We start from the raw sequence: 16,158 nt of genomic DNA, 5'->3' as shown, positions 1-16,158 counted from the left end.
CCATTTAGAATAAAGCTCTTTATTTACCAATTATATATCTACTAATTTGATGGAGCTCAGGACATCAAATTCCTCTCACGATAGATGATATCTGGAAAGATGTACATATAGATTCAGAACTATAGTCTGTTCTTCTAACATTGACTGTAGTTGCAAGCATTTTTTCTTTTGGTTTGGCCAACATCATCAGCTAAATTTCTGAAGCATTGCCTCAGCAAAATGTACATGCATTGTGGATGTGTCTTGAAATTTGTTCTTTAGATGCAGCTGAATGATGCAGAACAAGGTGTGAAATTACTATGCACTACAATTCTGTAAGTACAAGATTTTTAAAAAAATCAATAAATAGTACAAAAAAGAGAAAAAGTGAGGTAGTGTCCATTGGTTCATTATCCATTTAGAAATCTCATGGTGGAAGGAAGGAAGCAGCTGTTTATTTAATGTTGAGTGTGCATCTTCAGTCTCTTGTACTTCCTACTTGATGGTGGCAGTGAGAAAAGAGCATGACCAGGGTTGCGAGGGTCCTTGATGATAGATGCAGATTTCTTGAGGCATTAATGGAGGGAAGATTAATGTCCAAGGTGGTGCTGGCCAAGTTTGATAGTCTATTCCTGTCCTGATTATTGGCACCTCCATACCAGACAGTAATACCACCAGTCAGAATGCTCTCCATGGTGCAAACTCCAATCCAAGCTTGTAAGAGTCTTTGGTCACATACCAAATCTCTTTAAACTTCTAACAAAATATAGCCACTGTGTACCTTCTTCATGATTGTATTGACATGATAGTTTTTCAGAGATGTTGACACCTGCTGAGTTTCTACCGTATATTTGTGCTTTTCAAAGCAGAATATGTTTTATGCCTGATTTGTCTATTTTAACTTGGCATTGAAAGATAATGTCATTAATTGGCTGTGATCTGCAAGCTTAAAAACAACTAAGCATGAAGGATTGAATAAGAAACTTCTGAAATATTCCTATTTCATGTAACAAACTGTAATTGCTCAAGTTACCTTGGTGTTTTTAAAACATATAGTGCCATCTACTGTTGAAGAGCTGAACACCAAAAACAGAAGTTTAGAGTTTCAGAAATACTGTAAGTCAGATTCCTTATGGATTTTGGGCCTAAAATACACACTTCTGATGAGCCACAAATACAGTAGTCTGGGTGAAACCTTTTTTGCAAATTTAGGCCTGGAGTTCCTGTTAACTTAGGTTGCTATTTCCAGGCAATATCACCCAAAATTATAGTTGGAGTTCAACAGTAGGGAAACAGGCCCTTCAGCCCAACTTGTCCATGCCAGACAAGCTCATTCCATTTGATTGATTTTAGCCTATTTTCACCTAAATCTTCCCTATCCATGTACCTGCTTTGATATCTTTTGAATGATACAATTAACCCCATTTCTACCATTTGCTCTGGTAGCTTCTTTCATACACACACCACCCTGAAGAAGGTGCCCCTTAAGCTCCTTTTAAATCTTTCCCCTCTCACCTTAAACTATTGCCCTCTAGTTTTAGTACTCCACTTTGAAAGAATGACTGACCTTTTAGCTTATTTATGTCCCTCATGACTTTATAAATCATACAAGGTCTCCCCTTAGCCTTCATTCTCAGGAGAAAAGTCCCAGCCTCTCCTTGTAATTTAAGTTTGCCAGTCCCAGTAACATTCTAGTAATCTTTTCTGAACACCTTCCAGCTTAATGACATCTTTCCAATTGGCTGGGTGATCAAAACAATATTTTAAATGAGGTCTCAATCGGCATCTTGCACAGTTATAACAGGAAACTCCTGTTCCGGTACTCTGTGCCTTGACCGATGAAGTCAACCTTGCCAAATGCCTTCTTTACCACCTTGTCTACCTGTATCACCATTTACATGGCACTAGCATACTGGAACAAAGGATATAACTTGCCAAAATACTATAGGGATTTTTCAATGTCGATTTTCACCACCAAAAGCAATTTCTGCAAAATTTTCCAGTATAAAAATCTCTTGTAGAAGCTAACTCACAAAATTATCCTGGATGAATTGAATTGAAGGCATGGTTAGTTTTCACTGATTGTACCATGTGCAGCACTTTCAAAAGGGTTTTAAACATGTTCTCTTAAAAAAAGTACATGATAAGGCAATCTTTAAATATTTTTATTATTTTAAAACTAATCACTGTACACCAATGTAAACAGAAAAACGTTTTGAAAGCAATCATCAGTTCTTTTAAATCATCTTTAAATCTAACAACTTGCTGGTAAATTGTAGAATTTCACGATTAATAATTAGGAAAGCCAGCTATGTAATTTCATTCTATCAATAAATACAGGTACAGTACAACTCCGATTATCCCAAATGTTTGGGACCAGTCCTATGTCAGATAAATGTTTTTTTCGAATAGCTGCCTATTTTTTAAAAACAGCCAAGTGGCAATGGCAAATCTCTTGTTTTAATGTTTAAACAACAACTAATAACAAGGGAAGGCTTTTTAATCATTAAAATTTTAATTCTCACCAAAAAAAAATGCTGTCCGCAACACCGCCGCCGCTGATCCCTGACATATCTCCACCACTGCCACGGATCCTGGGAAGTCTTCTTGAGCCAGTGGAACACTCAATGGTGAGTCGGCCAGCTTATGACTCCCCGATCACTGGAGCTCCCGAAGGCAACGCCTGAGTTCCGACGTCGAATCCTCCCTTAGGCCCAGGGGAGTCTGGTAGTAAGCTGAGGGGAGGATTTGGAGTTGGCGTCGGGAACTCCGCTGTACTGATGAGGAAAAGAGAGAGGGAACACCATTGAGCCCAAGGTCCTGTTGCTGCTCTCCTTGATTATGCCAGGAGAAGGGATTCTTCCGACCACTTGTGGCTGGGAGGCAATGGCACGCAATTTCAAAAGGGAGAGTTGGAGAGAAAAGTCAATAAGGGAAGGTAAAGAAGAAATGGAAAGGGAGAGGAGAGGGAGTTACCCGAAATAGGACTGTCGTTCTAATTTCATGTCGTGTATTTTTTTTCAACCTAAGGGGTCAGTTCAGCTCCAAAAATATATTGGATAAATGAGGATTTCTGATTTGTTTTGGATATCCTCATTTATCTGAAATTTTTTTTTAAATTCAGATAAATGAGGATTTCGGATAGTCTGACTTTGGATAATTGGAGTTGTACAGTACTATATGGAGTTCAGCAGCAGAACTCCATCATGCAGAGATTCCCTGGTGTACAAGAACATCATCAACTTTTGACCTCTAGTCTGCCAAGCCAGTCAATGAGATCAAAGCTAAGTTTCTTATCTCAACACCATTTTTCTGCCCTGTCCCTATTTTCTTTGATTCCACTGATATCTTGAAATCTGTCGGTTTCAATTTCAAATTAAGCCTCCAAAGACCCAGGTCAGGGAATTCCAAAGTAAAAAAAAATATCACTAAGCATTTTATACTTACATTAAAAGCAAGAGGATAACCACCCAAGGACAAAGGAGTTTTGCTTGGAGTCTGTGATGTGGGAAAGGTTCTAAATAAGTACTTTGCTTTAGTATAGACCAGAGAGGACATAGAGGATAGTGACAGGTAGCATTGTGAGAATGCTAATGTGTAGGAGCATCTTAAGATTAAGAAAGACATGGTGGGGGCGGTGTGTAATGCATAAGGGAAGGTGGACTTACAACTCTCCCGGGGAATTAAAATATAAAGCACAAATTAAAAATTGATTTTAAATTTAAAATATATTAAAATCCTCTGGAACATACTTGGATATGGCATCTAGAGGGAGGAAAATAGCAAGAGAGAAGAAAATGGTAAGCAAAGATACTAAAAAAAAATGAGGAAGAGTGGCCTACCTTACAGTTGGATCCTAGGCCTCAAGTTCCAAAGCCCCCATGACTAACAAGGGCGATGATGGCTTACTTTCAGCCAAAGCCAGCCCCATCTCCTGCGAACACCGGAGAATATCTAGATTTCCCCTGAAGAATAAACTAACCTTATGCACATGTACAAAGGTTCCTCTCCATGCATGCATGAAGAGGAAGAACATGCTCTGGAATCGTTGCCCCATAGTGCCATTCCCAGTAGTGCTAGTGGAGTGAAGGAACTGCAGACAGATATACCAGACATGTCAAAACTATTAGGAGCATCTGCAGTTTTGATAGCTGGTGATCAAGAGAAGAAGGGAGATCAAGAAGAATCAGATCAAGATGAAGATTATCAAGAAGATGGAGAGGAAATACTGGGGGGTGATTGGGTCTTGGGGGGGGGGGAAAAAACAAATATGAAAGATCTTTACTTACTAATAATGGGTCACTATTTCCAGTTTAATTCCATTTGGAAAATTTTCTTCTCCCAAGATTCCAGGAATCAATTTTTGAAAAAATTCCACAGGGTCACCACTTCCTTCAAAATTTTCTTTTAGGCCATAAATCTTAACATTGCTCTGTCTACTTTGATTTTCCAACATACCTAAAATTTCTTTCCTCTGTTTTTCCCAAAGTGTATCTGAATTTTTTCCCCTTTCAATTCTATCCTTGTAGATGATCATTTAATTTTTAACTCTCTACAGATCCAAACTTTGGACTATTGCTTTAACTTCATCCACTTCTCAAGCATGCTTCAACATTTCAGTTTAACCTCTTTCATTTCAGATGACATTTTTAAGATCAGCCCTCATAGAGCTTCACAGAAGAAACCACTGCCAAATTAGCCACCTAGAGCTGTAATTGATTAAATGTCTGTGACATCAAGATAAAGAAAAATGTTAAGATTGGCAGAACATGGAGTCTATGATTATTGATGGAATTAAAATGTTCTTTTATGCAGATTTAAGTAAAGCAGTGGTGGATAGAAGAAAAAAATTTAATCCAGTGAAGGTGATTCTTTGGAAGAAAGACTATAAGTTTACTTGTAGATATCCAGTTATGTTTAAGGTGTTTTTGGTGAATGAACAACCCAAGTTCTTTATGGATGAAGAAGCAGCAAATATTTGAGGAATCACTTCCTACTATTAAGGAAGAGCAGCAAGAATTGTAAAGTCCTCAACGAGAAGTACAAAGAGAAATGTTGAGGATCCAAATTACACTGAAGAAAGCTGTGCCGAAGCAGATTGTAATCTGTCAAAAAGAGTCTCAGTTGAAGCTAGAAACCCAGATGGAAACATATTTAATTGATGATAATCAAGTTGATATGGACCTTGAAGTAGCTGGTGATTTCTTATTTCCTAATGTGCAACTAATAAATTTTTACCGTGAGGTGGGGGTGGTTGGATGTTCTTCCTTGCTTGGCTGAACCATTATGTGCCATATCGTGGCAGGAACCACAAGCCATATGGTGGAGGGAAATAGTGCTGTTATATTTTTATTCAGCACTTTTTGGGTGTTTTTTAAAATTATAGTTTTAAAAGTAATATTTCTTTTGTTCAAATACTAATTAATTTTTCCTTTTTTATTTCTTTTTCTATTTTTTTTCTTAAGAGACAGAAATGTACATGGGATTAAGTTAGAGTTGATAAAGAGACCTGGGAGAACAGGACTGGAAGGGATTTTGATGCAGGTTAGTGGATGATAAAAATATATTAACTTTTTTAGTTTTAATGATGGGATAAACAGTACAATTAAAAGGAAAAGAATATTGCTATGTGAAAAAAGATGAAGGTTGATATTCCATTTTTACAAGAAACTCATTTGACATAAAAAGAACATTCCAAATTAAAAAGGGATTTGGTAAGCCAAATTATAGCCTTGTCTTTTAATTCGAAAGCAAGGAGTAGCTATATTAATTTTTTTTAAATTATCAGTAATTTTTTTTGATACTATAATGGATCCTGTGGGAAGATATGATTTGATTAATTGCCAGATTTATTCTGAAATGTAGACACTTATGAATATTTATGCACCAAATGTAGATGAAAAGTATCTGAAGAATACCTTTTTTTAACTTTGGTGGAAGTGCAGAAAGTTTTTAATAGGAGGTGATTTCAATTGTCTTGATCCATTATCGGACAAATCAACTAAAAGGTTAACAAGAGCTAAACTGGCAAAGGCTATATTAAATTTTTTGAAGCAATTAAATTTAGGAGATATTTGGAGAAAGTTGAATCCTAAAGGAAGAGATTATTCTTTTTATTCTCATAGACATGACTCTTATTTGAGAATATATTTTTAAAAAATATTGGCACAGTTACAAGGAAGGATTAGTAAAATTGAGTATAGAGCAAGAATACATTCTGATCATTCACCACTTTTATTGATATGTTCAACTTTAGAGGAAAAATATATTCCTTATAGTTGGAGGTTTAATATTGCATTATTAAAAAAGAGTAGATTTCTGTGATTTTATAAGAAAACAAATTCAATTATTTTTAGAAGTGAATTTTAATTCAATAGATAATAAATGTATTATTTGGGATATGTTAAAACCATATATAAGAGGTCAAATAATGTTACTCCGCTAAAATTAAAAAAGGACTATATAAAGGAGACAAATCAATTAGAAAAATGTTTACAACAATTCTTCTGAAGAAAAAAAAACAAGCAATTAATTAATAAAAAAAAACAATATAACACTAGTCAGAGATAGAGAACAGAAAAGTTAATTTAAAGAACTAAACAGATATTATGAATGAGGATAAAGCACTCATAAAGTTCTTGGCAATTGAAAGCAGAAATGACATCTAGACTCATTAACACAGTTTCAAAAATCTCCAGGGACTATTACATATGAGCCACAAAAATAAAATGATGCATTTAAGGAATTTTATTCTGAATTATATCATTATGCTATGAAGGTATATTCTCTGCCGGAATCCTTATTAATTGCAATTATTACAGCAATTCCAAAAAAAGAGATCCAATGAAACCAGTATCTTCTAGACTAATTTCATTATTAAATGTTGATTATAGAATATTAGCTAAAATATTAGCAAATAGATTGGCAAAGTATTTACTAAAATTAATATATATGGATCGAACTAGATTTGTTAAGGGTTGGAAATCTGCAGATAATGTAGCAAGGCTTCTTAGTTGATACATTTGGTTCAAAAAAGGGGAGACATGAGTGTGGCAATGACTTTGGATATTGAAAAGGCATCTGATAGATTAGAATAGGATTTCCTCTTTAAAGTTTTAGAGAGAAATGTAGATTGGGTTCAATGTTTTTAGAATGGGTTAATATGTCATATAAAACCCTATTGCAAAAGTAGTGGCTATTTGAATTAATGAGATCAAGTAGACAAGGTCACCAGTATTATTTGTTTTAGCAATAGAACCATTAGCTGAATTAATAAGACAAGATTCAAAGATTATGGGTATTAAGGTGAAGCAAGAAGAATACAAAATAAATTTATTTGTAGATGTTTTATTTAACAGATCCTTTCAATTCTTTGCAACAACTTAAAATTAGAATAAGAGAATATGGAGATATATCAGGATATAAAATAAATTGGGAGAAGAGTGAGATTATGTCTTTAGTTAATGGAGATAATCAGAAATGTAAGGAGGTAAGTAAATCTAAATGGCCAGACCTTGGAATAAATTTTTTAGTTATTCATGTTTAATAAGATCTGACAAAAATATTTAAATTAAATTATTTGTTTTTATTAAATTAAAGAAGATTTGGAAAAATGGAATATGTTACCTATCATTCTGATTGGTAGAGTAAATTGTGATAAGATTAATGTTTTTCCTTGAATACAATATTTATTCCAATAGATTCCAATTTCAATTCCTCAAAACAATTTTAAGGAATTAATGTTTGTGTTAGAAAATTTTTATGGAAAGGAAAAATGGATAGGGTTTCTTTGGAGAAATTGATAAGTAAATATGATTTAGGTTTACAGCTCCCCAATTTTATGAATCATTATAAAGCAGCACAGCTGAGATTTATTAATGTAATATATGAGATAAATAATGTTCTAGCATGGGTGAATATAGAACTTGATTAAATAGGAGAATCAGATACACAATATTTTATTTATAAATGAATGCAAGATTGTTAATAGCAAATAAAGAAACACTCATAATGAAATATTTAATTGAACTTTGGAATAAAATTGATAAAGAGATTGGAGGAAGAGGTTTAATGTCTGGAAGAACACTATTTCAAATTAGACTTATTCCATTTTCTATGGAAAATGGATTTTTAAATATTTGCCAAAATTGTGGTATTAAGAAAATTAAAGATTGTTTTGAAGCTGGGAAATTTATTATTTTGTAGTAGAATTAAGGAAATTTTTAATATATTGGAAAATACAAAATGTTGTTATTCTCAAATTAATAGATTTCATCATGAAATTTTTGGTTAAGATTTAATATTATCACCAGAGACGGAAGTAGAACTATTATTAAGTAATATGGATGTAAACAGATTTATTTCAGAGAGGTATTAATTAATTACAAAAGAAGGCTTGAAAAGGATTCATAAATCAGGACATAATTGGAAGGTAGATTTAAATAGGCAAATAGGTGAACGTAGATGGATTCAAATTTGTAGATAGAGTATGAAAAATACAATAAATGTGAGATATCTGTTAGTTCAATATAATTTTATTCATCAGTTATATTTAGCAAACCAAAAGTTATATAATATGAATTATATTTATGTTTTACATGTGGACAAGAAGCTGGTACTTTTTTTGCACTCAACTTGGCAGTGTTCCACAATTAAACCTTTTTGTCTTGAAATGGGTAATTTGAACAAATAACTGGAGTAAGATTCCCACAGGATCCAATGTTATTTTTACTGGGAGATATTAGAGGGATTAAACCTAAATTAAAACTGAAAATATATATATCAATATGTATCAAGTAAAATTTGTTCAAATTGTCTTGGCAATAGCTATCAAATGTATTGCTATAACTTGGAAATTGGATACCAATTTGGGAATGGTTAGATGGCATGCAGAAGTTCAGAGTTGTATTCCACTTGAGAAAATTACTTACAATTTAAGAGATAAATATGATACATTTTGTGAAATATGTAGCCCATATTTACAATCCATTGATATTAAAATGTAAATAAATCTTTAATATACCTTTTCTCTTATTGGTCTCTATGAATATTTATATATTTGAAAGTATCGGATAGTGAAGTTCTGTTGAGGTTTTCTTGTCCCTCTTTTTCTTTTTTTTTTAAAGTTTGCAGGGGGTTGGGGAGGGGGTGGGAGATTAATAGTGGTTTTTCTTTCTTTTGTATTTCTTTACACTTTTTTTTTATAAACTACCACATGTATTTCGATTAAGTTTGAAATATTGTAATATGTTTCTAAGTGGTTTTATTTTAAATAAAGTTTTTAAAAATAAAGAAAGAGGCAGAGCTAGGTCTTTTGAAGAGTACTAAGTTGATAAATCTGAAGATTTGAGTGTATTTATCCCAGGTTATTGAAAGAGGCAGGGGAGGATATTGTTGGATTCCTACATTCTTTGCATCAATAGCAACTAGTGAGGAATCAGAAGATGAGAGTGTAGCCAAGGTTGTTCCTTTGGTAATTAGGGATAATTCAGTGAGCTTCATTTCAGTGATAGGGACACTATTGGAGAGGAAATTTAGGGACAGAATTGACATCATTTTGTAAAGGCATAGCCAGATTAGGTACCATATGCATGGCTTTGTGGGAGGCAAATCATGACTTGCAAAATTATCACATTTTGAGGTGATGAAGGTGGTTCATGGAGGAAGGGTAGTGGATATCATGTACATTGACTTTAGTAAGGCATTTGATAAGGTAACTCATGCTAGGATGAACCAGAAGGAAAATTACATGGGATCCATGGTGAATTGATAGTTTGGATTCAGAATTAATTTGACTATAGAAGACAGAGGGTAGTGGTTGAAAGGTAGTCATGCTAGAAGGATAGCATTCTGGCTGGAGATCAGTGACTGGTGGCGTTTCATGGTATTGGTGCTGGGATTCTAGTTTGTGATATTAATACATTATATACGACTTGGATGGAAAAGTAGATGGGTTTCTTAGTAAGTTTGCAGATGGGAAAGGTTGATAGAGTGGAGGACAGTGTAGAGCGCTATCAAAGAATGCAGTAGAATATTGCACACATTTAGATCTGGCAGAGAAAATGGCAGGTGGATTTTAACCCAGACAAGCCTGAGGTGTTGGACTTTGAGAGGAAAAATGCAAGATGAAAGTACATACTGTAGTTAATGGTAAGTTCATTAACAACATTGTTGTATGGGGGATCTTAGGGGAAAATGCCACAGTTACCTGAAAGTGGCCACATAATTAAGCCACATGGCATGCTTGCCTTTAATGGTCAAGGCATAGAGTACAAGGTAAGAAAGTCATGATGCACCTCTACAAAGCTTTGGTTAGGCTGCATTGGAGCACTGTGTGCAATTTTGGTTGTCCCATTTCAGGAAAAATTTGCAGTAATTGAAAAGAGTACAGAAGAGATTTATCAGGATGTTGCCTGGACTAGAACATAGGAAAGGTTGGACAAATTTGGGCTGTTTTCCCTGGAGCTTCAGAGGACAAGAGGAAATGTGTTGGTTTATAAAACTGAGAGGTATAGATTGATTAATATTATCAAATGCTAGAGGACATTTATTTCAGGTGAGGGGAAAGGTTTAAAGAAGATGTGTGCAAGTGTGCCTGGAATAGACTACCAGCGATACTGGTGGAAGCAAACATTTTAGTAGAGGTTTGGAGATTTCTAGATGGACACGCACATTTGCAGGGAATAGAAGAAAATGTATCATGTGCAGACAGAAGAGCTTTGGTACCAAGTTTGGTGCAGACATTATCAAACCAAAGGCTTTGCTGGAGGAACACTAGTCAGCTGCATCCATGGAGCCAAATGGACAGTGTCCAAATGAAGACTGGGGCTGAGGTATGAGCTGCCTCCCAAATAAGCCATGTCCCCATTGGACATCTGCAGGCTCATCTTTGCCACTGGAGCAGGGAGATGGCATCGAAGATCTACCACGCATGCCCCAGAAGTCATGCATGCGTGGATGAAAAGAGGCCCCGGAGGCAGCTGGAGTCACTAGCGATTTGCTAGTGGTAGCAGATACCAATCTGCAGCAGGAAATCATAGAAAAGTGACAATGAAGAAGATGAAGAAGATAAAGAGGAACAATTAATACAAGAAAAAATTAAAGTTTCTATGAAAGGTAAAGGAATAAAAGCTAAGAAACAATACGTTGAATACTCTAATGTAAACTTGTTGAGAGGGAAACCAGGATGTTAAGGAGAATTAAAGAATACAAACAGATTTTAAAATATTTTGCTATTGCGAATAAGATGCAAGTTACTTTTGACAATATGAATGAGAGTTAAAATGTGAAAGATGAGTGGAAAGTGTACAGGAAAGAGTGGAGAATGAAACTTGCATGGACTACAGAAAGGAAAAAAATAACTTTGGGAAAAGGTAGATATATTAGAAAATGTTAGTAGAAGAAATGACATTAAGATTGTTGTTCTCAAGAGGGTATTGAAGGTCAAGACCTGATAGTTTTTTTTTCAAGAATGGATACCTGAAGTTTTTGGAGTGGAAAAGTTTGAGCAACCTATTGAAATTGAGAGCACACATAGCTCTTAGACCACAAACCATCGCCAGATCAAAAGGCATGCTCTATACTGATAAAATATTTGAGATTCACTACAAAAATTAAATAAATTAGGGGGCGTGGCAAGATGGCGTAGGGAACAGACGTGCCTTCCAGACCTCTCCTGACTCTGATTTATTGTTTTGTCTTTAAGTGCCTGTTAAAGTTCTTTTAAAAGTTTATAAATAATAAGAGGTGTTGGATTAGTGCCTAATGGTTTATATGCAAAAAAAGGTAAAAGAAAATATCAACAGACTGTTAAAAAACTACATTTTCCGAAATTGTCTGAGCCTACTTGTTTACAAGAAGCCAGGACTCAACGTAGAATGGATCCAGAGGAGGACGTGCAGAGTTCGGCATTGAAGCTTTGTTTTAAGCCGGTGAGGCTCTCTGAAGGTCGCACTCAACAGCTTTCAGAACAAGGGGCTGGACGGATGCCAATGTTTCGCACGGTGGCCACTGCAGATGTTGTTGCTGAGGCTTTGACAGTTGAATCAGCTGGGGCGCCACCAGCTGGAGAGTTAAAGAGTTGTCATTCGACTGCTATAGTGGTGGCGCTGCAAAATGCATCTTCAATTACAACGGTTTTTCCAGACATCGATTCAGTGAAGATGATTAAAGAGATTTGGCTTAAAGATAACCCTGATCTTCAGTCTCCTGGCATTGCTGGGGGGACTTTGAGAGGGATTTTTATACGAAGTCAAACTGCTAGAAAAGAAACTAAATTAAGGGAAGGGACAGAAGATCCCATGGTCTCTAAGGAACAGCAAGACCCCATTATGCCTGAATCTACTTCTGTTGAAATGTCTGTTAAGGATCTTGAAGATAAGATATATTCTGTATCGAGTCACTTAGCTAATTTTGTGAACCTGTTTATTTCCAAGATTAATGCGATGGCAGAAGTCATTAATGGAGCTTTTAAGCTTGAAACCATTGAAAGATTTGAAATGTGTGATCAAGGTTTAGTCGATGCACAGGATCAACTGCAAGATGAAAATAGAATAATTGAAACATTGCAGATCCAAAATAAAAATTTAGCAAAAAAGGTTGATTATTTGGAGAATCAATCTAGATGGAACAACGTGAAAATTGTTGGTTTGCCCGAAGGCATAGAAGGACCAGATCCAAGAAAATTTTTTACTGAATGGATTCCACGAGTGTTAGGACAGGATAAATTCCCTGAAGGTTTAATACTGGAATATGCTTATAGAGTTTTAAGAAGAAAATCTTTTTCAGGACAGAATTCAAGATCTGTTTTGATCCGTTGTTTAAACTATTGTGACAGAGAGACAATTTTACGTACGGCTATTAGAAATGCCCAGCAAAATAGATCTCCTTTGATGGTTCAGAATAATCCTGTTTTCTTCTGTCAAGATTTGAGTCAAAAAATTATGTTTCAACGACGCGAATTTAATTCTGTGAAAGAACGGTTGTGGAAAAAAAGACATAAGGGAACATTCAGGTATTCTGCGGTACTGAAGATTTTTTAGGATGGAAATTAGCCAAAGTTCTTTGACAATCCTAAAGAGGTTATGGACTTTGCTCAGTCTCTACCAATCATGCAGTTTCAGGAACGATGTAGTCCTTCAGGTCTCCAAAGAGAGTAGAGATGTAAGGTGGGATCCAGTTTTTTAAAAGAAATGGAAGTAATGGTGACCGAAGTGGTAACATTGATTTAAAAAAATAAATCTTTTAACTTTTTTTTGAGAAGAGTTTAAATAGTTTAAATAATGATGATAGTTTAATGAAATGGGAGAGGGAACTGGGTGGGCACTAGTTTCCAGAAGTCATCAGCTACCTGTGAGTTATCTCACACCCAATATTTTGGGGGAGTTACCGCTTTGGGCGGTTTAAACAGGAGGAGGTAGTTGTGACCTCCGACCTGTTTTTTTTTCTTTTTAATTTTTGGGTTAAGAAGTGAAGGTTTTTTTATTATTATTATTTTTTAAATAAATAATTTTTTTTAACTCTTTTTGTTTTCTGATTGTAATTGAGAGGGAATTAGGATGTTTTTTTCTCTCATTTTTTCTCTTTTTTCTTTCTTTTTTAAGAGGATGATGTCACAGAAGATAATAAGTCAAAAATTGAGGATGTTGAATTAGATGAAGAGGAAGATGAGGGGAAAGGTGATAAGAAGAAAAAGAAGAAAATTAAGTACAAATACATTGAGGGAGAAGAGTTTAATAAAATTAAGTTAATTTCGATAGATGAAGAATATGGAGAATTTTATAAGAGTTTGAACTTTTTTCTTTTTTTTTCTTATTTTTATATAAGGGGAGGGGAAGGGAATCAAAAGTTTATCTGATTGTTTTTCTAAGGGATGTTTTTGTTCTCTCGATGAATTATAAAGGAAACTTGGTATTAATGGAAATTCTGTATTTATGTATTATTAATTATGATTTTTTTGAATAACAGATATGTGGTTGATATATGATTTTAATATTTGAACTTAGTTTTAAAGTGGATTTCATTTGTTAACTACATGTATTATGTTTGATTTAAATATATGTTTAAGGGTATTATTTTAGTATTGATTTTTTTTGTTGTTAGTAATTTTTTTTGTTGTTAAGTTTTATCCTTTTTTTGTAAGTGGGGTTTTTTCTATTTTATTTACAATATTGTTAATTAATTCTTCACTCTTTATTTTGGGGGGAGGGTTGGACTAATTTTAAATTAGATGATTAATGTTGTGTTATAATTATTGGGGGGGTGTTAATTTGTGTAGTTTAATGATGTAGTATTCTAATTTTTATTATCTTATTTTTTATTATTTCTTTAAATGTAATTTTTATTTTATTCATGTCATAAAATTTTAAATAAAGTTAAAAAAAATTAAATAAATTGAAGTCACATCTATCAGATCAATGTTTTAGATGTGGCCAAGAGGCAGGCACTTTTTAACATTCTACTTGGTCTTGCTCCAAAATGAGACCTCTTTGTTAAAACTTAGCTATTTATTTGGAACAGGTTATAGGAATTAAATTTCCACAAAATTCATTGTTATTTTTATTAGGTAATATTGAAGGGATAAGACCCAAGTTGAAGTTATCTGTATATATCAAAAGGAATTTTGAAAGATTGCCTTAGCAGCAGAAAGAAAATATACTGCAGTAACATGGAAATCTGACACCCACCTGGGTATGGAATGTTGGAACGTAGAGATGCATAGCTGCATTCCTTTGGAGATCACATAATCTGAGAAATAAGTATAATGTATTTTTGAAAGTTTGGTGTCTCTATTTACAAATTGAGAAAATTAACTTATAGAGCTTTTCCTTAAGTTCCAAACCTCATTAACCTCCTTGGATGCATTAAAAGATATAAATGACTAATGCCATGTGGTGAGGGGGACCCTCCGGCAACCAGGTTTCTATCCTAGTTTTCTTACTTCTCTTTACTCTTTTTTGGATGTCTTTTCTTGTTTTCATTTTTTTCTCCTTGGGCATTTGTTTGGGGGAAGGGGTTTGGATTTATATTATCATGTAATGGATTTGATATTAATGTTTAATTATTTAACTTCATATTTGTCTATGATTACATGTATGGAAAACTTTTAAATATATATATATTTTTTTTAAATGCAGAGAAGATATTGACTGCAGCAGCAGGAGCAAAAGCAAGAAGTGGTCCACTTGATTATCAAGGAAGCAGAGTTTTCTTCTGTCTAGACATAGGTGCAGCATTATTGAAGCAAAGAAAATTTAACCCAGTTAAAAATTATCTTTGGGGGAAAAAAAAGATATAGATTTATTCTACGTCATCCAGCCACTTTGAAGATTTTCTTGCTGGATGGCAGAAAATTCTTCTCAGATAATGACCGGGCAGAGGAGTTATTGCCAGATATCCAACCAGCGGAATGACTAAATTAATACATTATTTCTTTTGGTTTAATTAAAATATTATTTTTGAATATGAAAGAATGATTAAAAAATGTGTGGTTAATATCCAGGTTGGGAGGATGGTTGGGGGTAAGGGGTGACTGACTACTGAGTCATGTGTTTTTGTGGCATTTGCCACAATCTGCATAATAAGAGGGGGAGTAGTTAATGGGGGGGGGGGGGGGGGTTGTAGTTTGTTTATTTTCAATTGTTATGTGTATTATACTACTTGTATTTTAATTATTGGTGCGAGAACACAGCCTTGCTTCACGCCATTGTTAATGGAGAAGGGTTCAGAGAGCTCATTGCTGTATCTGACCCGACCTTGTTGGTTTTCGTGCAGTTGGATAACCAAAGAAAAGGTACAAGGACTGCCTAAAGAAATCTCTTGGTGCCTGCCACATTGACCACCGCCAGTAGGCTGATATCGCCTCAAACCATGCATCTTGGCGCCTCACAGTTTGGCGGGCAGCAACCTCCTTTGAAGAAGACCGCAGAGCCCACCTCACTGACAAAAGGCAAAGGAGGAAAAACCCAACACCCAACCCCAACCCACCAATTTTCCCCTGCAACCGCTGCAACCGTGTCTGCCTGTCCCGCATCGGACTTGTCAGCCACAAACGAGCCTGCAGCTGACGTGGACATTTACCCCCTCCATAAATCTTCGTCCGCAAAGCCAAGCCAAAGAAAAAGAATTTTAATTATATCTATCTTTTGCTTTTGGATTGCTGAGGAAGGTGTTCTCTAACAC

Source organism: Narcine bancroftii, chromosome 3, assembly GCF_036971445.1.
Source record: "Narcine bancroftii isolate sNarBan1 chromosome 3, sNarBan1.hap1, whole genome shotgun sequence".
Lineage (NCBI taxonomy): Eukaryota > Metazoa > Chordata > Chondrichthyes > Torpediniformes > Narcinidae > Narcine > Narcine bancroftii.
This window is presented reverse-complemented; position numbering follows the sequence as displayed.